We start from the raw sequence: 23115 nt of genomic DNA on the forward strand, positions 1-23115 counted from the left end.
TTCCTGAAAAGTAAGATAGTAAATTCTCATTGTTTTCAAACCACTAAGTTTTCAGTCATTTGTTGCAGCAATAACAGAAAACTAGTGCAGTCAACAACTATTTACTGAGCATCTACTCTGGCCCCAAGGAGGTAGGTCCCTCAGGGTCTGAGCAAAAACTATAAGGGCTTTGAGGGCTTCTAAGGAAGGCTGTGAGACTGGAGAGGAAATGTGAGGCTTCTCTAGGAGATACCATTTAAGTTGGGGACAGGTGTCTTTTCATTTGTTCATCTTCATCCTTTCAGGAGTTGAATTCCTCTCTCAGAAAACAGGCATTTTCTGCAGGGGAATTTGTTCCATGGACATACTTGTCTTTAGAAAAGTAAATGAAGTCTCCAGATATGGGATTTTCGGCATCCCGACTTGGTCTTTTATCATTTAGCATCTCTTGAATGTAATTAGACTTGGTCTTTTATCATTTAGCATCTCTTGAATGAACAGAAAATTGATTTTGTGCCATTCAATAGCATTTGATTTTTACCTAGAAGGATCAGATAAAGTACATTATAGATTTCCTTCTGCTCCCTTCCCTCCATTTTGCTCCCTGGGAATGTGACTATACCCCTGCAACTGCTCGTAGGTCCTCTAGTGAAGAAGGAAGGTCCTGCCCCTCAGCCAGAGAAAGTGTTTGTGGAAATGGCAAGAAAGACTGAAGACTCATAGGAAGTTCACCAAAATAGGATCTTAGGAGACACAAAAATACAGTACATGAGAAAGCTGAAAAACACCTGTTACTCATCACACAACATCGGCACCGTCTTCCGTAAGCTTTATGTTTATGTTCTGCTATGACCCTGATTCAAAATACCTTTATTTGTGATTATGTTTTTCTGAAACTTCAAGGTTTTTTTTTTGGTTTGTTTCTCTGTTTTCTTGGCCTTGTTTTTAAAGGCTACAAATCTTTTTTAAAAATGTGCTCAGGCAGTATGCTGCAGGGGAAAGGGCGGCTGCTTTGGCCTCAGAAGTCCTGTGACAATATGGCACCACCATCTACCAACGGAAAAACCCCAAGACAGTTTTCTCAAGTGAAACTTCTGTCTCAGTGTCCTCCTTTAGAAAGTGGGGGTGGTAATAAAAGCACACAGCTTGCAGGGTTGTTGAATGTATTTCATGCACATGAAATACAATGTATAAAAACCTATGACAAGGGTGACCGGGTGGCTCAGTTGGCTAAGGATCTGCTTCGGCCCAGGTCTTGATCTCAGGATCCTGGGATCCAGTAGTGCATTCGGCTCCCTGCTCCGTGGGGAGTCTGCTTCTCCATCTCCCTCTGCCCCTCCCCCTCACTCGTGCATGCTCACTCTCTCTCTCCCCCACCCCCCGCGTCATCTGAATAAATAAAACCTTAAAAAAAAAAAAAAAAACGAAACACCCTATGACATGTAGGAAGTACTGAATAAATGGTAGCTTGATGAGTGAATGGCAGCTAATAGAGCAGTGAGAGGTCACTGCATTTAGGCGATCTGGTCCTTCCTACTAGATAGTTGCGTGACCATCAGTTTCCCCGAAACTAGGCTCCTTCATCTCCAAAAGAGAAATAACCATAGCCACTTCATAGGCTTATTGTGAGACTTAATTAGGCCATGTATGTGAAAGCATGGTACCTTGCTTAATTTTAATTGAAAAAGAATCTGTGTAGTAAATGTTATAATTATTTGGCTGGTTTACACACACACACAAACACACATACACACACACACTCATACAGACAAAATAGGCCTTTTTATCCAATGTTAAAATTTTTTCATCTACCGTCAATATCACTTATCTGACTGGGGCCCAAAGTTGTACATCATGATTGATAATATCTTATAAGTACAGAAAGTGTCTTAATATCCTCAGTAGTTTTTAATCTTTCACAAATGTTTATGAAACAATCTTATGCCCAATGTGAAAGGATGCAAATCTCTCCTTCTGCTGTAGGACAACTGGTTTTTCTTGTGGGTTTATTCCCCCCCCCCATTAGTCTTCTTCTGTCTCCTTTTGAATTCTGAAATAAATGTGTCTTCCAATTTGTGGTGAGAGCGTAAATCCAGATTTCATCTCATGGCTCTGAGAAGGAATTAAGTTTTGCTTTTTTGCCGAATGCAAAGTGGAGCTCACGTATCGAGCAGTTGATATTGATGAAGTAGCACTTTGTCTCATTAAGTGGCAGCGTGGAGCTCACTTAATCTTCCTCAGCGACCACTGCTGCTGGAAGGAAGGTAAACGCTGCCGCTTGGCACCGGCTGTGGCTCAGATCAGGGGGCGTGGCCAGGTCCCTGCTGCTCCCAGGCCTAAAGGGAGGGGAAGCCCAAGGCCTGTGGGGCACTTCATCGTTTGTATTGAGACTGTGTCAAGTCCTGTCTGCCACTGCCAGCTTCTTTTGTTGTTTTAAATCACACACTCAGCCTTGGGGAAAACACTCAACCTTGAAATACCTGCCCTGAAGAATTGTCACTTTCACTTTAATGGCCCGATCCCCTTTTTGGGTACGTATTTGGGAAGACAGAATCTCTGTATATTCTGAATATCTGCTTTCAGAGAACCCTGAGGAAAGGGGCCTCTATTTAAACAATAAAACCATAGTTCAGCTGGGCTGGAATATTGTTTTAGGCATGGCTGCCCTTGCAACACAACGCCACCAAGCCGCTCAGACCACTGTAGTGGTTCCCAGAAGGGAAGCATAGCCCGCTGCTCCATCATGTGTCAACCTGGAGGTAAAGACTCCTCTCAGCTTCGGACTTGCACAGAAGCCTTCGTGTGCTTTCTCTGCACACTCTACTTCCACAATTAGCCTGGCAACAAAAATGCAGCAACAGCACACAAGGTACATTTTTAAAGGAAGCTTGTGATTTGCGGGGGTCGGAGGGGGCGGGGAGCGGAATAGGATAAGTGAAAGATAAGAACTGGTCAGAGGAATTGGAGGAAAAGTTGCAACATCAACCGTACCAGACCTGAGCCCTCAGTCCCCTGCAGATTCCAGCCCCTTCTTGAAACAAATGCTTACACCATGATTAAATATTTCTCAGTTGCTTTAAACTCCAATTTCACAGCCCATAGAACCTGCCATATCAATCCTGTGAACTTTGGCTTTATAGAGCAAGGCTTCTGAGCTCCCTCTACGCCCCCCATTTCCAACTTCTCCCCTCTGTCACTCCCTCTGTCACACACTTGCCTTCCACACCCCCCACCTGCCACCTTCCCCCACCCTCCTGGTCATATAATTTAATTTTCTTAAGAAAATTAATTTTAAGCATTTACAACCACAAAGGCCCTTGCCTAGCTGGAGAAGAGTGACTGATGCATATCACTCATTCATTCAACAAATATTTGTGGAAAGTCTGTTTTGTGCCAGGCACCATTTTAGATTCTGGGAATCCGGAAGAGAAAAAGTTAGTCAAAAATCCTTCTCTCATGAAGTTTGCATCTCGTGAGACAGATTGTATGTGCTGTGTTAGATGTTCGTGAGTGCAGTAGGAAAAATAAGGCAGAGAAGGGAGAAAGGGATTGTTGTGGGTGGTTGCAATTTAAATATCATGGAAAGGGTAGCTTGACTAAAGATCCTAAAAGAGTCATGAGCCAAGACATTATGCAGGGAAAGAGCATTCCAGGCAGAAGGGGCATCAGGGGAAAAGATCCTGAGGTCAGGAAAGCTAGAATGACTGAAAGGCAGAGTTAAAGGAGAGAGGGTCAAAGAGGTTAGAGGGACTGATCATGTAGGCCCTTGTTGGATGGTTTTCTTAGGAAGATGGGTAACTATTAGATGGTTCCAAGCCAAGAACTGTTATCACTTGGTTGACATGTGAATAGACCTGTCACAGACACTCATTTCTACTTGTGACTTGCCTACTCGTGTTAAGTGCCTAGTGAGAGTAATGGGGAGAACAACAGGGGTGCACCCTGACTAGTAGGGGGGAGTTCTTAGGTGAAGAGATGCTTGTGCATGGGATTGTAAAGACAGTAGGATGCAATATTCATTGAGTCAATGCTGTACATGCTCCATAGCTCAGGAAAGAAACTCTGAATACAAATACATAATGTCTATGCACAGCTCCATTCACCTAACTACAGAATGAGTGTCTGAGTAGATGTATTGTAGGCAGGAAATTGGATTTTCAAGAGAAGAAAATCCTTAGCTTGAGTAGCTGGTTGTCAAGCTCTGCCTATCTTGGAAAAGCTTCATCATGTAAGAACCCAGATGACTTCTTTGCTGCTAAGTCCCACGGACAATACCTGATCTTTCTTACTTGATCTGTTTGAATCATTTCAGACTTTCAACATCCCCATTCTCTGTCCTTCTCTGTTTTTAGGGACATCATGGTTCACTGTATACATTCTCTGTATGCTTCTCTGAAGCACCATTCCTTCTCTGTATCCTTCACGGACCCTCTTGTTCCCACACATTGTTCAGTTTTCCAGGGTGAACCTCAGTCAATTTTCCTCTCACTCTCGATGAACTGATGCTTTCGTATGGCTTTAACTGCTGTTAGTATTTGAATAGTCATTCCACTTGAATATCCCACAATCCCTTAAACCTGGCATTCTCAAAGTTGAAACATCATGTTCATGAGCCTTTGTCATCTTCTCTTTATAACTCATTATCTCCTAGAAGATCCTTCAGAAACTCATTTCCACGTAGGAAGCCTTCCATGGATGTCTGGTGTCCAGCTCTGCACAGCCTGGCCTAAAATTCCAGCCTTCAACAGCTTTCACTTTGTGCTTACCTCTGCTGCCATATTGATACACTGACAGCTAACCCTCTTAGTAGATGGGGTGGGGTGGGGGCACTATCTGGTGGGCCCAAAAATTCATCTGGGGCTCAGAGGAGACTATTTTTCATTTGCAAAAAATAAATACTTTTATGAAATTTAGTCAATAAAGAGATGTGTTACTCTACTTAATATAGTGGAAAGATACATTCTTACGGGCAAAATTTTGTTTTTGCGTTCTGATTTTTTGTCATGCTAAAGATTTTTACATTTTTTCCTTAGCAACTTGGGAGGAATATGGGAAAAGCTGGGAGTTTAGAGTCCTGAGCCTGGGGAAGTGAGGAAAAAAGGAACAATAACTCAGTTCTGAAAAATAAGCGATTGCAATATGGTATTGCGCCAGGGCCAAGACTGACAGTGGTCAAAGGGTGTTTCTGTAGTGAAGATGGCTGAGAGATTTCAGGTAAAAAGTTGTTTCCCAGTCTGCAATGTAATTGCTCTTTCATATCCCCAAACCTTTAGTAAAAGCAATTCATACACAGTGACATTCTGTTAGCGGTCCTTGGGGAAGAATGAGTAAAGGCTCCATCCATGAATTCCATGCAGGGCAAAGTGAGTGGACACTGGACAGACACAGGCATGGGCTCTAATACAAGAGATAACTGAGGAAAGGTCTTTGGCATCTTTTTTTTTAAAGATTTTATTTATTTATTTGACAGAGAGAGATCACAAGTAGGCAGAGAGGCAGGCAGAGACAGAGGAGGAGGAGGTAGACTCCCGCTGAGCAGAGAGCCTGACGTGGGACCTGATCCCAGGACCCTGAGATCATGACCCGAGCTGAGGGCAGAGGCTTAACCTACTGTACCACCCAGGCACTCTCTTTGGCATCTTTTGAAAGACAATAACGTGGCACACCCAGCAATCCTCTGAAATATTAAGGAAGGCATTTGTGTACATATAGTAATCTGGGGTGGAGCCCACACGATGCAGTTGGAACAGGAAAGGAAATGATGACTCCAGAAGATGTCAGATTTGTGGCGCAACTTCTAGTTCAGTCTACACACTCAGCTGTGGGCTACTAGGGCAGGGACTATATCCCTATCTCTATATTTCCAGTACCTGATATAGTACTTATGACAGAATAAATGATAAAAACTTATGGGTTGTTTGAATAAATGCTTGATTCCATCCTTCCATTTTGTTGCTGAGAGCCACATCAAAAAAGAAATTACAGGAATGGCCATGGTCTACTTACTGTGATTGCCAAGGAGACTGCCAAAGGACCAACACTGGCCACAGCAGTATTGCTCAAACTTTAATGCTTATACGAATCATATAGGTTTCTTTCTAAAATGAAGATTCTGAGTCAGGTGGTCTATGATGAGGCCTGAGATTCTGCATTCTTTATAAGACCCCAGATGATGCTGAGTTTTCCGGTCCACAAAATACAGCTTACATAGCAGGGGATTAGAAGGCAGACACTGGGTCACCCAAGAATAACATCATGATTTATCATCCCAGAGTGATAATATGCAGATAGAGATATGGGGAGTAGAGAATGAAATTATGGAAAACTCAAAGAACTGGTGAGTCATGGTATACAATGCTCTGATCTTTGTGAGTATAGTAAGATTTTAGGTTCCTATGTTTCAGCTGTTAGAGAATATATAGTATCTGTTGATCCCTCTGTCCTTTTAAATGAGATGTCCACTTGAAATATAGCTAGCTGTTGGCATGCTTGCAAGTTTGGTAGCTGATGCCAATTTCCTGACCTCTCCATCTAGAAGAGAAATTTCCCCCGATTTTGTACAAAGCTTAGACTCTAGGACATGAAGTTCTATAAAAACACACCACAGGAATCAATCTATTAAATTTATTTCAATACTGAGAAAAAATAATATAATGTATCAATCATGTAGAAATGAGTAACGAAGGAAAGAAAATAATGTGGGGTACTTGAGTTAAAAATTAATTAAATGTTAACAAACCTATATAATTTTCTAGGCACTATCCAATAATATCTTTCAGGTACAAAAATCTAAATCTTGATGCCAGAATTTCTACTGGCCATTCTAACTTCCCATAACCTTCCATCTACCTCACAAATGCCTTCTCTTTTCCCCATCTCACATTCATGGAAGTTGATTCCTCCTAAACTCTAGGGCCATCTGTGCAGTGGTACCTCACTCATTTACTCACAGTGGAAAGGAATTTGTTAAACAGGCAGAATATCCCAGGAGATGTTCTATACCCATAGAACGTTCTTTCCTAAGTCCAATTATCTTCTTGATTCTATGATAACCGACAACCAACTGAGCCATCCAGGCTCCCCATGATGCTAGATTTTTAAAAAGCAACATAAAAATGTATCTTTCCACCATCACATTAATAATGATTTTAGGAGTAGTAAATATATTTGTCAGAACTTTTGGATGATGAAGCAAAATTAGGAATTTACCAGTATGCTCCCAGGCTATCTCATGTGGCTTCTTAAGAACAGGGGTGCATTGAGCCTCAGGAAGAACTGAATCAAGGGCTTCAGATGCAGCCAGACTCTTACAAATACAGAAAGAATAGCAACAATCATATTAATGATTATTTTAAAAGTCAACACTTGAATTAAATCTTGGAGCGTGTCAGACTTGATTTAAAAACACACAAATAAAAAAAAAAAGACCCAAGTACATACTGTTTAAAAAGGATACTTTAAAAATAAGGATTAAAAAAAAAAAAAGAGGGGCGCCTGGGTGGCTCAGTGGGGTAAAGCCCCTGCCTTCGGTTCAGGTCATGATCCCAGCCTCCTGGGATCCTTGTGATCTCTGTCAAATAAATAAATAAAATCTTTTTTAAAAAAGAGAGAAATGTATGCATACCATACTTCCATGTAAAGAATCTCCATTTTGAACTATGTGTAAAGGATATTAATCAACACACTATATCACTCTGATTCTTAATTGCCTTAGGTATAAAATAACAGAATTGCACCAAAAATAATAATAAGCATACAGATAGCTTGAAAATAAATAGATACAAAAGACATTTCAAGTAAACACTAATCACAAGAAAGTTGGTATGGTTGTATTAATATCAGAGAGAAAATAAAGTATTATCCAGAGATAAAGAAGAAAAGAAACTATATGAAAAAATAACAATTCTAAATAGATGAATGTAGGAATATAGTTTTATAATGCAGGAAGCAAACATTCATCAAACTATAAAGGACAGTTTTTTAAATGTGTAATCATAAATCGAAAGCAAAATACACTTCTCTCAGCAAATAACAGAAAGTCAAACAAAAAGTAGCAATGACATAAAACATTTTAATAAAACGATTGATCAATTTGACCTGGTTGATATTTAGAAAACATTAGACAGCAAATTGCAATGAGGCATTCTTTACAAGTATGTATGGAATATTTGCCAAAATGGAGCATATACTGAGCCCATAAAATGTCCTAATAAATAGGAAAGATATAGCTAAAAGAGACCTCTAAGAAAGTTAAAAGTCAAACCACAGAAATATGAAGTAAATACAATTTGGAATAACTAACCCAGTTTGAAGTGGATCCCACTAAGAAGGAGGACACAGGAAAGAAAATGGCTGTGGTGGGAGAGAGCTGTTTTTCTAAGTTCATACAGAAATACATAAATAATATGTGTCAGTTTATACAATCATTTTAATAAAGATAAAAATTAAATAAAGATAAAAGAAAAAAGTTTAAAAATCTTTTAATAAAGATAAAAGTTTACTAAAGATAAAAGTTAAATAAAGATAAAAGATAAAAATTTTAATAAAGATAAATGGTATCAAAAATAAAATCTATTAATATAATTTAAGAAAGTAAGAAAATATGCCTAATCTCAATAGATACTAATATCTTCCTTTTCAAAACAATTTAAATAACTTAGGAAAGGAAACCCATTAATTTATTAAACTATATTATTTCAATCACTGACACTGTGCTTAATGGTGAAATGTTAAAAGCAGTACTAGCAGAGCCAGATACTATATCCACAATCATCATTAATATTTAACATTATTCTATAAATTCTAACCAGCATACAATGGAAAAAAGGATAAAAGAAACATACGTAATTCTTATTACTCAGCCATTAGAAAGGATGGATACCCACCATTTACGCTGACATGGATGGGACTAGAGGGTATTATGCTGAGTGAAATAAGTCAATTAGAGAAAGACAATTATCGTATGGTTTCACTCATATGTGAAATAAGGAATGGTGCAGAGGATCGCAGGGGAAGGGAGAGAAAACTGAATGGGAACCGAATGGGAAAAAAAAATCAGAGAAGGAAATAAACCATATGAGACTCTTGACTCCAGGAAACAATCTGAGGGTTGTGAAAAGGGAAGTGGAGGGAGAATGTTACTGGGTGATGGGTATTGAAGAGGGCACGTGTGGTGATGAGCACTGGGCGCTCTAAGCAACTAATGAATCATTGAACATTACATCAAAAACTAATGAGGTACTATATGTTGACTAATTGAACTTTTTTTTAATATTCGTTTTAAGAATTTTTAAAATGTTTATTAACATATAATGTATTATTTGCTTCAGGGGTACAGGGCTGTGAATCATTAGTCTCACACAATTCACAGCGCTCACCATAGCACATACCCTCCCCAGTATCCATCACTCAGCCACCCCATCTCTCCCACCCTCCTCCCCTCCAGCAACCCTCAGTTTGTTTCCTGAGATTAAGAGTCTCTTATGGTTTGTCTAAAAAAGAAAAAATGTAATTCTTATTATTTTAGTTGATGTGATCATCTGCCTATAAAATTAAAAATCTCAAATGAAAAATGTTGGTTTTAAGGTTTCCCTGAAGGTAAGATTACAGATAGTTTTTTAAACTTTGGTTACCTATACTCTAAATATTTATAATAGTTTTATAATTGAAAATGTTTTAAAATTATAAATATTAAATATTTACCTGAAACACAAAAGTTAAGAACACCACAGTGTAGACATTTAGAATTTAAATTTTTCAAGTTTTACCCAAGCATAAATTCTAAGGATCAAAATGTGAAAGAAGTATTTACCTGAAGTACATATTTTATCGCTTTATTAAAGCAAAACACTGTTATGAATATAAATATTCAATTCCACCCATAGACTGAAAATTTATTGTAATTTTACAAAATCACCTATGACTGTAAAATGCTAACATGTAAATTCCTCATGAAAAAATGATGTTAACCATTGTATATTTTGAAGGATACAATCAGTTTAAAAGGATTACAGGGGCGAAATGCACAAAACATATCCTAAATTCGATAAGCTTTGCCTCTGTAGTTCACTGTATGTTATTTTACATTCTTTCAGAATCCATCTTCATTCAGGTGCCTGTACAATGTGAGTATAAGAGACATCTGTTACTCTGATTCCTCCTAGTTCCCTTTCAGCCCAGGAAAATAACACAACCATCTTTCATTCCCTTCAGACAAAGCAGTTTAACAAATGAATGATGTGTCTTTAGTGACATCAGACTTGAAGTAGTTGGTAGTACTTGAGGATGTAATCTGGATCCACTCTGGCAGGGTTAGTGAGTGATGCCTCTCTGGTGTTTGACGACTTCTTTTTTTTTTTTTTTTTTTTGGATGACATCTCCTATCCATGATGCTTAGTCTGCCAGGGCATACCATGACCTAAGTACTTCTGCCCTTTGAAAGGAAATGAGCCTATTGTTCAATGTAGAAAATCTATGAGAAGTCCCATAAAAATACATCTTACCATTGTAATAGTGATCAATTGTATTTAAAAACAATAGTCAAGAAACAATTAAATGAACCCACTATGTGATATTTCTCTATAAACAGGAGAGATCAAATTTCAAGTCATGGATGTATATCTCTCTGAATCAACTTTTTAAACAGCTTTAAAAATCTGCCATGAGGGCCACCTGGGTGGCTCAGTCATTAAGCATCTGCCTTCAGCTCGGGTCAAGATCCCAGGGTCCTGGGATCAAGTCTCACATTGGGCTTCCTGCTTGGCCAGGAGCCTGCTTCTCCCTCTGCCTGCCACTCCCTCTGTGTGTGCTCTCTCTCTCTCTGTCAAATAAATTAAAATATTTTAAAAAATCAAAATAAAAATAGAAATCTGCCATGAGAAAAAAAATATGTCATGAGAAAGTCCTCAATGGAATACATACATCTTTTAGTCTATTAGCTTATTTCAAATTTTCTTAATAATTCAAATGACTACCATTTAGGTATTGATCTATATGATAACTTCTAATACAGAACTACTTCTTATTTTTTATAATGCATCTTTCTGAAATAAATACATATTTACTTAAGCCTAGAATATATTTTTATTAAGGTTATTTTCTTGTGTATATTTTTGATCCATTTTTAATTTTCAAAAAACTTTTGATGGTAAGGCTGACCATTAGAAAAACCCTTATACACATATTTTATAACACTTCTCTTCAGACCTCAGCTCCCCACTCTGTAGATCAGGGGTCTTCTAGTGTTGATTCATGGATAAACCTCAGAAGCTCATAAACACCCTGAGAATTTGGAGCATATTTTTTAACAAAAATTGTCTCTAATTTTCATCAGTTCTAAAAACACCAGTGACCTTAAACTGTGTCAATAACAATTTTTTAGCCTAAAAAGTGTGCTTTATTTTTATTTATTCTGTATTGACCTTTTCTGACTCCCAGAATTATAATTTTGTCTATTTTTATAATTTTGTTATATTACTTTATTCTTATACAAAGACAAATTTTGTACTCAGTTATTTTCTAGTCTTTTGAATAAAATGACTGTTTATGACTCTTTACAACTGTAAAATTGTTTACTTAAATTTATTTGTATTTACATGAGATTTTCTAACCAATTTTTTGGTTATTACCATGTGCAGGACATACACATTAAAATCATGGCAGCTTACAATGGCAAGGAGTCTTGGTAGACATTGGTCTCTACCTTCTACCCAAAGCATGAGTACTGTTTGCACTGTTCTTGAGAGATGATGAATTTTCAACCTCCGTCTGGACATTTCTAGCAACAAGGAACTCTGTATATTTTAAGTCGATCTAATACACTGTTGATAATTCTAATTATTAGAAGTTATCTCTTTTACAGAATCCATGTTAAGGACTTGAATGTTATGCTAAAAGTGAAATGAGACCATTAAAAGCATTTATATTTTAAGATATGGGCTCTGAAGTGTAGAGAATGAAATATAGCTTTAAAAAGTCAGTCAAGGGGACGCCTGGGTGGCTCAGTGGCTAAAGCCTCTGCCTTCGGCTCAGGTCATGATCCCAGGGTTCTGGGATCGAGCCCCTGCATCGGGCTCTCCGCTCTGCGGACAGCCTGCTTCCTCCTCTCTATCTCTGCCTGCCTCTCTGCCTGCCTCTCTGCCTACTTGTGATTTCTCTCTGTCAAATAAATAAATAAAATCTTAAAAAAAAAAATAGTCAAGAGGCCATTACAGATACACAGGGGAAAAAAAACTGATGGTGGTCTCGAGAAGTTTGACATAGGAATAGAAACTTTAGAAGTTCCTTAGAGGCAGAAAAAAACAATATTTAGTGGTTGGTTAGATTTAGAGGAAAAGAAACAAAACAAATAACCCCCAGGTGTCAGAGTGAGAGTAAGACCTTCAAGTGAAGGAAGAACTCAGAAAAGATAAGCAGAGTTGAGGACTCTTAACTGCATTTGTAATGACTACGGGGCATCTATGAAGCTCAGATAAGAAATCCAGACTCAGGAGCACCTGGGTGGCTCAGTGGGTTAAAGCCTCTGCCTTCAGCTCAGGTCATGATCGCAGAATCCTGGGATCGAGCCCCGCATCGGGCTCTCTGCTCGGCAGAGAGCCTGCTTCCCTTCCTCTCTTTCTGCCTGCCTCTCTGCCTACTTGTGACCTCTCTCTCTCCATCAAATAGATAAATAAAATCTTAAAAAAAAAAAAAGAAATCCAGACTTAAACATGTATTTACAGATCTTAAAAATAAAAACATAATTGAAACCATAAAAGTAGATGACATTGCAATTCAATAAAAAGACAAATAATCCAATTTAAAAATAGGCAAAGAATATGAACAGACATTTCTCCAAAGATGAAATAAAATAACCAATAGGTACATAAAAAGATGTTCAACATTAGTAGACATTAGGGCAAGGCAAAAAAAAAGAAAGAAAAGAAAAGAAATTGAGAGAGAAAAGATAGCATTTCACACTTACCAGCGTGGTTATAGTAAAAAGCCAGATAATAACAAGAGTTAGCAAGAATGTGGAGAAACTGGAACCCTCATATGCTGTCGCCAAATTCTGGAAGATAGTTTGGAAATTCCTCAGAAAGTTAAATATGGTAATTCCACTCCTAGATATATACTCAAGAGAAATACAAAAATATGTCCACATGAAAACTTGCACACAAAGCTTCACAGCAGCATTATTTATAATAGACAAAAAGTAAAAACAACCTAATGTTCATCAGCTGATAACTGGAGAAATAAAATGCAGTACATCAATACAGCAGAATTTTATTCAGCAATAAAAGGACTGTAGTACTGACACGTGCTATACCATAGGTGAACTTTGAAAACATTATGCTAAGTAAAACGAGATAGCCTCAAAAGACCACTTATCATATGATTCCACTTATATGAAATGTCCAGAATAGGAGAAGCAGAAAGTCATAGCTGGTTATGCTGATGAGAAGTGGGAGAAATGAGGAGTAAGTGCTAGTAGATATAGAATTTCTTTTGCAAGTGATGAAAAGTGTTTTGAGATTGATTGTCTGATGGTTGCACCATGCTGTGAATATACAAAACTGATGAATTGTATGTCAATTATGTATCAACTTCCAAATTTATTTCTTTTTACTTTTATTTCTTTTTATTTAATCCCAGTTAACATACAGTGTTTATATGACTCACCAGTTCTAAATATTACTCCGTTCTCATTGTGGTAGGTGCACTCTTAATCCCCTTCACCTATTCCACCCATCCCCCACCCACCTCTCCTCTGGTAACCGCTAGTTCGTTATCTCTAGTCAAGAATCTGGTTTCTTTAATTTGTCTCTTTTCTTTGTTCATTTTTGTTGTTTTTTTAAATTCCACATATGAGTGAAATTACATAAGATTTGTCTTTCTCTGACTGACTTATTTCACTTAGCATGATATTCTCTAGATCCATTCTTATTGTTACAAAGAGCAAGATATTCTTTTCTATGGCCGATATATATATATATATATCTCACTATGGTTGATATCTATCTCTCTATATATAGATATAGATATATATTACTTCCTCTTTATCCATTCATCAATAGGCACTTGTGTTGCTTCCATATCTTGACTATTGGAAGTAATACTGCAATAAACAAAGGGTTGCATATATCTTTTTGAATTACTGTTTTCATCTTCTTTGGGTAAATGCCTGGTTATGGAATTACTGAATCATATGGCAATTCAGTTTTTAATCTTTTGTGAAAATGTCATACTGTTTTCGAGAGTGGCTATACCAGTTTGCATTCCCACCAATAGTGCAAAAGGGTTCCTTTTTCTCCATATCCTCACCAACACTTGTTATTTGTTGTCTTTTTGATACTAGACATTCTGACTGGTGTAAGGTAATATCTCATTGTGGTTTTGATTTGCATTTCTGTGATGATCAATGATGTTGAGTATTTTTTTAAAGATTTTATTTATTTATTTGACAGGGAGAGAGATCACAGGTCGGCAGAGAGGCAGGCAGAGAGAGCGGGGAAGCAGGCTCCCTGCTGAGCAGAGAGCCCGATGTGGTGATTGATCTCAGGACCCTGGGATCATGACCTGAGCCAAAGGCAGAGGCTTAACCCACTGAGCCCCCCAGGCACCCCTCAATTTTATTTTAAATGAATGAGATTGCTCATAGAAAATATACCAAGTAAAACAATAGAGAAGCCCTAGGGCATACCACTGCAGGGCAGTGATATTTAAGAAATGGAAGGAAGAGGGGCCCACAATAGAGACTAAGCAGAGTTGATTAAGAAACTAGGGTGGGGGTTGGGGAGGCGTGTAGTAGCTGTCAGTAGGGTGCTAAAGCCAGCTCTAGGAAAGTCACTTTTAAATACTCAAGATGGTAGGAGTACTTAAGGCCTTGGACATATTTACACCAAAGAAATTGGCAATACTACAAAGCAGGGCTTTATTTTTCAGAGAACTGGTTTACTATCATTCCACCAATTACTACGTAAGAGGTGCTAAAGTACCAAGTATCATTTGAATCATTTTACATGCATTCACTTCATGATCCTCACACCTACCCTAAGAGAAAGGTTCTATTGTCATCTCCACTTTAACTGTTGGGAAACCGAATCCTAAAGATGTTTAGAGACTCACCCAAGGTCATGCTGCTAATCAGTGTCAGAGCCAAAAGTTGAGCCCAGACAGTCTGGCTCCAGAGACCTGAAAAACAGGGAAAATGCAATGTCTTGTATGCCAAGGGATGACAGTGCTTCCAGAAAAGGGTGATCATTGAAAGTGTCAGGTGCTGCTAAAAGGTCCTATAATTGAATAAGTACTTATGCTTTCACTAGATTTAGCAAAAGATGAGTCATTGGTGACCTTGGCAAGAGCATTTTCAGTGGAATGAAAAGATGTATGCCCCTATTAAGTGAGAAGGGATGAAAGATTTCAAATTCATGTTGTCTCTTCAATGACTTTTTTTTTGAATTGGCAGCATTCCCTGATCAGAGTGAAGGCATAGTAAAGAAAGGCAAAAAGAGTAAGAACCCCAGTGATACTAGAGAAGTCACTATTACTGGCAAGAAAACTGAAATGGGCAGAGACAAAACTGGTCTCCAAACTTTTAGTTTTCATGAGCAATGCATTTATAATGAGAAACCGCATTAAAGATACAAGGAACAATTTGAGCACATGTTTGAAATCACAATTACCAGGCCTTTAAAGTGAGATTATTTGCCATAGGTTTCTGAAAATATATTTTATCCACTGTCTTTGGTAAAATCTATATTTATGTCAATATATAGGTAGAGATGTTTAATTTACTTATTTTTAAAAGAAAAAGTATACTAATCCTTGTTTCTAGTGCATACCCAAGTCCTTGCATTGTAGTCTTGTTCCCAAATTAAATTAAAATTTCCATGTGCCAGTAACAGCAACCACAAATGAAAAAAAAAAAAAAGGAATGCCTATGGAAATGTATGAAATTAATTATGTCATGTGTGTGTGTGTGAACAATGATGCTGAAACAGAAATCGTAAGATCTTAGAACTCTGATAGGCAAAACTTCAGATACTATTTATGTGGCATGTATTAGTCCTTCAGCAACCTTCATTTTCGTTTTGTCTACTAATACCACTATTGGAAATACCATATCCAAGGGTAAATAATCTGAAATGTCCGAAATAAGTTTTTTACCAAAAAAAAAAAAAAGGTAAAACTTTGCAGGCATAAATATGCTGGATATTCTCCTTTAACCCACAAGATGTTGCCCACATTTTCCCCAGCCTGCTCTGTGCTGGGGGAGGCTGACCTGTTTAGATTGCAAGAACGGATCCCTTCTGCTCTGGCTTCCAGCTGTGTTTAGCCAATGAGAGGCACAGGTAAGAGAACAAACAGACGGGAGAAGAGTATCGTCAGCGTATTTATACCCCTGAATCCACTTTTTTTCTGTGCTGTTTTTCTGTGCCCCTTGACCCAAGGCCTTAACTCCAGAGAGGCAGCACATTCCATTCAGCGGCTCCAGTATTCTTTCCCTCCCCATGCATTATTGCTAGCTACGGGCAATTACACTATCCCTTGCTTGTTTCCCTAAATCCTGTCCATATCATTATAAATTATGCCTCTGTAAAAATCATCTAGTGAGAATACAGGACAATAGGAACCCTCATTCATTGGTGGTGGAATGGAACATGGTACAGCCACTTCGAAACATATCTTGGCAGTTTTATGCAAAACTAAACATAATCTTATCATACAATCTAGCAATCACACTTCTAGGTACTTACTCAACTGATGTGAAAATTTATGTCTAGACAAAAGCCTGCACATGAATGCTTATAGCAGCTTTATTTATTTTTTTTAATAATTTTTAATTTATTTGACAGAGATCAAAAGTAGGCAGAGAGGCAGGCAGAGAGAGAGGAGGAAGCAAGGCTCCCTGCTGAGCAGAGAGCCCAATGTGGGACTCGATCCCAGGACCCTGAGATCATGACCCGAGCTGAAGGCAGAGGCCTAACCCACTGAGCCACCCAGGTGCCCCAGCAGCTTTATTTATATTCACCAAAAACTATAAGTAATTGAGATGTTCTTCAATAGATAAATGCATAAATGCACTATGGTTCATTCTCATAATGGAATGTTACTCAGCAATAAAAAGAAAGGAATTATCAAGTCACCATAAAAACATGGAGGAATTTTAAATACACATTGCAAAGTGAGAGAAACCAATCTGGAAATGCTACATACGACATGATCTCAATTATATGATTACATAATATTCTGGAAAAGAAAAAACTGTAGAGAGAGTAAAACAATCACTGCTTGCCAGGGGTTTGTTGTGGAGAAGGGTTGCATAGGTGAATTACAGAGGATTTTAGGGCAGTGAAGCTATTCTGGTATGTTACTCTAATGGTGGGTACATTATATCATGCATTTGTCATAACCCCATAGAACTTACAGCACAAAGAGTAAACTTTAATGTATGCCAATTTTAAAGCATTATTTAGGTCAGGGGATCCTAGGATGGAATGGAGACCATGACCAGAGAATCTAACTGTATTACAAATGTATAAAACAGCCTCAGTGTAAGAGAATACAACGGAAAGTTTATCACCTAACTCACTTTGGAAATGAGTTGAATCTGTAAGACTAAAGGCAAAAGAAACTGCACATAAGCACTACACTTTTTTTTTAAGATTGTACTTATTTATTTGACACAGAGAGAAAGAAAGAAAAGCAGGGGAAATGACAGGCAGGAGCCCAATGCAGAACTTGATCCCAGGATCATGGGATCATGACCTGAGCCAAAGGCAGACACTTAACCAACTGAGCCACCCAGGCGCCCAGCACTACACTGTTTTTGATAAAGCTGTTTTCTACAGGAGTAGAGTTAACAATTAAATACTCCAATGTATATATCGTGTCATTGAACAATTAAGAAAATGGTTGGTGGATGGTCGGACCTGGGTTTCTCGCTGTTGGAGTACAAGCTTACACACTAGCAAGGGGAGAAGTCCAGAATAATCCATGTGGAAATGAGTCAGAGTTGAAGACATCAGTATGAACTCACATTTAGCTTAATAGAGATATTTACATATAGAGGTCATTATGAATATGAATATATACATGAGTTAGTATACACACATATATTTCCCTGTCCTGACAGCTGAGAGAGTCCGAAAGCAATGATATCCCAGTAACAGTGAGCACACCAGTGCCCAGATTTGGTTTCTAATATTATTCTCCAATAAAAGGAATCAGGGGTCCTTGAAGAAATGGCTGATTCTAATGCTGGGACCAGAAATATATAAGATCAGCCTGGAACATCTTAAGTGTCAGAAAGTAAAGAAGTATTTTTAAAAATTCTACATCAGTGTGGTTGTTAAAAGAACATAGGAGTCAACTGAAAAAGCTCCCAATGACCAAAGCCGGGAACATTTGAGCAACAAAATAAATTAGTATTGGGTTCCATACTAACAAAAAAAACTTAATAAGGCTAAAAGACAAATCTCCCTTGCAGAAGAAGTCTAAATAATATATAGAGATACACATCTCTCGAGAGGGAGAATAAATCCCTGCTCTTCCACTGTGGGCTGTACATAATGACTTTTTTTTACCAGGAAATGCGTTATGGAAAGGGTGGGGGAGAGTCACTTTACAGTGGAGGAACCTGACAAATAGGACTTCAGCCAGGTGACTGAGGTCAACACCAACAATGATAAATCATGCTAACATATGCACCGTTAATAAGACATAATGAAAATGTCCCTTCACCCGTGACCGTCTCAAAATTCATAGCCTAATCATTTAAAAAGTCATAAAAATCCCATTAGAGTAGCATTCTACAACATACCTGACCAGTTTTCTTCAAACTGTCAAAGTCATGAAAAAGAATGTCTGAGAAACCATCACAGCCAAGAGGTGCCTAAGGGGATTTGACTACTCAATATAATGTATCCTGGTTGGGATCCTGAAACAGAAAAGGACATTTCATGAAAACTAAAGGAGTCTGAATAAACTATGGGCTTTAGTTAATAGCAAAGTATCAATATTGGTTCATTAATTGCAACAATGTACCACTCTGAGGTGAGATGTTAGTAAGAGAAACTGGATGAGAAGGTAGATAAAAACTGTCTGTACTCTCAGCCAGTTTTTATATAAATCCAAAACTGTTCTAAAAAATGAAGTCTATTTTTCAAAAATCTCCTCAATTACCCAGTTTAATTGTACAGTTTTCTTGGTAGGACACTGACTGATAATCCAAATGTCTAACCAGAAGCAGAATGGTTAAGAAAACACTGTTTCTCTTGACTAGATGTAGCATTATACACCTGTTAAAAATCTTAATGTAGGGCACCTGGGTGGCTCAGTGGGTTAAAGCCTCTGCCTTTGGCTCAGGTCATGATCCCAGAGTCCTGGGATCGAGCCCCGCATCGGACTCTCTGCTCAGCGGGGAGCCTGCTTCCTCCTCTCTCTCTGCCTGCCTCTCTGCCTACTTGTGATCTCTGTCTGTCAAATAAATATAAAATCTTAAAAAAAAAAAAATCTTAATGTAGGGCACCTGGGTGGCTCAGTGGGTTAAACCTCTGCCTTCCGCCCAGGTCATCATCTCAGGGTCCTGGGATCGAGCCCCACATCGGGCTCTCTGCTCAGTGGGGAGCCTGCTTCCTTCTTTCTCTCTGTGCCTGCCTCTCTGCCTACTTGTGATCTGTCTGTCAAATAAATAAATAAAATATTAAAAAAAAAAAGAATTTCTAAAGCTAACCTCATGTTCAGAATGTATTTATGGGGAATCTACTGTATATATCTTAAGAAAAGATATACAGGAATTCTTAGCTCTCTGTCAAATAAATAAATTAAATCCTTAAAAAAATCTTTTAATGTACAGTATAAAGGGAAAATGTTTAAATTATATTGAGTAAATATTTGAAAAGCAGAATACATCATTTCATGTGTGTTATGTTTGCCAACTGGGTTTATTTTTAACTTGAAAGAGGAAGAAGACTAGGACAGGCATCAATATGTGAAGAGCACTTATGAGTAGTAGAAAACAATTTTTCTATTACTGTCCATTCTACTTCTTTCTGTTTTCCAAATTTCTATGAGCATATACTATCTTTGCAACGAAAAAAATGACATACTTAAAAGCTTTTGGTAAAGTTTTATACTTAATTATATTTCATGGCTTACCTGTTATTTTAATTTTATAATTTCAGAATTCTGGCATAGTTATAAAATTCAAAATGTTGGTTATTTGCTGTATGGTTATGGGCTGAAGAGTGTTCCTCTAGAATTCATATGTCCAAGTCCTAACTTCTGGTACCTCAGAACACTATTGTATTTTTAGATAGATTATCAAAGAGTTATTTAAGTTAAAATGAGATCATAACGGTAGACCCTGATCCAATCTGACCGGCGCCCTTATAAAAGGAGGAGATTAAGACACAGACAGGGGCACCTAGGTGGCTCAGTTGGTTAAGTGTCTGCCCTTGGCTTGGGTTGTGATCCTGAGGTCCTGGGATTGAGCCCCGTATGGAGTATGGAGCCCCCTGTCAGGCCCCACATCAGGCTCCCTGCTTGGTGGGGAGTCTGGTATCCCTCTCCTTCTGTCCTTCCCTATGCTCATGCTCTCTCTCTCTCTCAAATAAATAAATAAATAAAATCTTTTTAAAAAAAAAAGACACAGGCAGACAGGTACAGAGGGAAGGCTATATGCAGACACAGACAGAAGCCAGACACCTATAAGTCAAGGAGAGAGGCCTAGAAAAAACCACCTGTGCTAACATCCTGAGTTTGGCCTTCTAGCTTGCAGAACTGAGAAAATGAATTTCTGTTGTTTAAACCTCCAGTCTGTGGTACTCTGTTATGGCAACCTCAGCTAACAGAATGAAGCACTATTCAGCATGAATCTCATTTCTTTCTGCATCTTTTTCAACCTCACTCTCTATATTGTATGATTCAATAATTAGTTTCTAGGAATAATTATTTGTTCCTAAAAATAGTATCACTGTGAAAATAATTTATTTTAATCTGATATTAGCTCAGTTGATGATTTTGGAAAAATAAGTTTTCATTGAAATTTGTTGATGCTAAAAATCATTGAATGGGTTCCACGAAGATAAGTTTATGTGGATAATATTTTATTCTCAAATAAAAACAAAATGAAACAAAGAAAACAAAAAACACATAGAGAGAGAAGTATGAGACCTGACATTGGTGGGTAAGCATTAGAATCACTTGGGAAATTTTTTAAATGGCCGATGCATGGGTCTAGCTCCAAAAGTTCTGGTTTAAAGGCTTGGCATGTAGTTGTGTCACTGGAATTGTAATAGCACCTTCAATTCTAATGTGCAATTAGAACTGAGAACTGCTGCTCTGTATTAAGAAAATGCTACCTGAGTTTTCACCTGGGTGAGGGCCTAGTGAAGATTTTTTAAAATTCATCTCTTAGTCATAGAATCAATAAGAAACAAATTGAACAGTGGAAAACAAAGAATATCCTATCATCAGTAAAACCAGGGAAAAGCCACAACCTCAAAACCTAAAATCTGACGACAAAAGCACCTTTACTGATCCTATAGAGAGGGAAGAAGATGAACATTAATCAGCTTTGGAGCAGTGATTTGGAGTTAACTAAATTGTAACGTGAGGTCCTACATTGTAAACAACTAAACAGAAGGCATCAGGTGTATGGGATCTCAGGAAGTCACAGGACAGAAGTATCTGCCAGCTAGTCAGCACACATGGTGGTTTTTGTTACTTTCTGTACAGTGATCTCTACTGTCTCCTGGACTATGGACAGTTACATCAATGGGCTCCCTCGAGGTGCTCAAGTTGAATATCATGATTCAGGATCCAGAGGCAAAGAGGGGCCAGGAGGGTTTCTGAACCACCTTCAACACCTGTGGCCACAGTGGGATTCCAGGCCCCCCCCCCCCCCAGGAGGGGACCTGCACATTTTTACAGATGAAATCACAAATCTCCTGGCTGTTGTGTGGGTAATATAATGAAAGATTCAGTCTCGGTGAGAAATTAATGGCAATAAGACTGACTTGTCAGTTGGTGAGATGAGAAAGTGAAGAGGTTTTGAGTGTTGCAAGTTCATAGCTGTATCTATAGCTCACCTGTACCTTATCATGTGCTGTGCAATAAATTTATACAGAGGAAAACATTGGATCAGAAATGCATCTGCAACTCAGCCCTTTTCAGGTGAATAGCTCATTAGCTTGCTAAAATACATACTCTTCAGGCACACAATGGTTGGATTCCCAAATCTAATCTATGGCTACAGGTGGGAATATATTTCTCTCTCATTCCTACAGCATTTGCAGATAAAGGCATTAATAAAATGTTCCTAAGTAATATACTTAGCCCTCAGTCTTCAGAAGGACATGATTTATTTCAAGGAGAATCTTTCTAACCTGAAATTATGAGTTGTGCTTTGCCATAATGAGCTATTGTGTAAGAAAATCATCTACAGTGAGAAACAAGGTGACATACAGTTCATTGTAAAATTCTTGACACGGCTACCTGCTACACAATATTAGAAATCACTTCAGTGAATTTGTAGGTGCAAGTGATGTAGACTGTACTCTCTATCCAGACAGGGAACTCAAGGGTCAGTGGCTGCATGCTTACTTTGAAGCCAGCAAGAAGATAAGGGCTTTGAGAGAGAAGATACTGAAAAGAAGGTAGAAATACTCTTTATTCAAGTCACTGGCTTCTCATATCTTTTGGAATCTTAGGCTCTGATTCAATCCAAATACTCCACTATTGAGTGTGACTTCCCTTTGTATGCAACAGTTCATTTTCACAAAAACTTCAAAATGAAGCCTGCGGTCACCGTATTAAAAGTGCTTAAGGAAAGAGATTTAATTATTCATAGGCAGCTAAGTAATTCCTGTATATCTTTTCTTAAGAAATTCGAAAAAGCCAGTATTAATTAAAATTCTGTTATTTCAAGGGGCGGGGGTGGGAGCTTGAGGGAACAAGGTAGTGGGTATTAGTGAGGGCACGTGTTGCATGGAGCACTGGGTGTGGTGCAAAAACAATGAACACTGTTATGCTGAAAAGAAATAAAATTTAAAAAAAATCTGTTATTTCACTTGGTTACCTTGCTTTATAAATTATGGCCTCTATACAATCAACTTTTTAAAATAGATTGAATGATGTCAAGAAATATGCTTA

General features: G+C 38.0%; 1 pseudogene; it reads left to right on the forward strand.

Annotated features, from left to right (window-relative positions):
• Window positions 1-21671: 21671 nt before the first annotated feature.
• Window positions 21672-22874, forward strand: LOC123936913 (annotated as a pseudogene).
• Window positions 22875-23115: the final 241 nt, after the last annotated feature.

This window comes from Meles meles, chromosome 2 (assembly GCF_922984935.1).
Source record: "Meles meles chromosome 2, mMelMel3.1 paternal haplotype, whole genome shotgun sequence".
NCBI lineage: Eukaryota > Metazoa > Chordata > Mammalia > Carnivora > Mustelidae > Meles > Meles meles.